Here is a 520-nt window from a genome sequence, read left to right as displayed (position 1 = left end):
AAAAAAAAAAAAAAAAAATAGCTGATGGTTTTGGGAGTCAGACAGACTTGGACTGAAGTTCCTGTTTGTTCTAAACTCAGAAAGTTTAAAACAACCTCTCTGAGCCCCTGGAAGGTAGTAACTACTTCAAAAGATGCTGTAAAGATTACAAATACTATATAGAACACACGTCTAGCCTTTACCAGTTGTTTAATGGTAGCTATTAAGAATAGGTTGGTTTGGCCGGGCATAGTGGTTCACACCTGTAATCCCAGCACTTTGGGTAGCTGAGGTGGGGGATCGCCTGAGGTCAGGAGTTAAAGACCAGCCTGGCCAACATGGTGAAACCCCATCTCTACTAAAAATAAAAAATTAGCCGGGCATGATGGCGTGCGCCTGAAGTCCTAGCTACTCAGGAGGCTGAGGCAGGAGAATCACTTGAACCTGGGAGGCTGAGGTTGCAGTGAGCCAAGATCACACCACTGCACTTCAGCCTGGGGCGACAGTGAGACTCCATTTCCAAAAAAAAAAAAAAAAGAAA

The 520-nt window shown here is 44.2% G+C and overlaps 1 protein-coding gene across 1 annotated transcript in view; it reads left to right on the top strand.

Annotated features, from left to right (window-relative positions):
* The window catches only part of LSM2 (LSM2 homolog, U6 small nuclear RNA associated (S. cerevisiae)), an 8,330-nt gene that overhangs the window by 6,015 nt on the left and 1,795 nt on the right, over window positions 1–520 (top strand). The window lies entirely within an intron of this gene.

Source organism: Colobus angolensis, unplaced genomic scaffold (assembly GCF_000951035.1).
Source record: "Colobus angolensis palliatus isolate OR3802 unplaced genomic scaffold, Cang.pa_1.0 Scaffold236, whole genome shotgun sequence".
Taxonomy (NCBI): domain Eukaryota; kingdom Metazoa; phylum Chordata; class Mammalia; order Primates; family Cercopithecidae; genus Colobus; species Colobus angolensis.
Note: the sequence above shows the minus strand (reverse complement) of the source record. Positions and strands in the feature narration are given on the sequence as shown.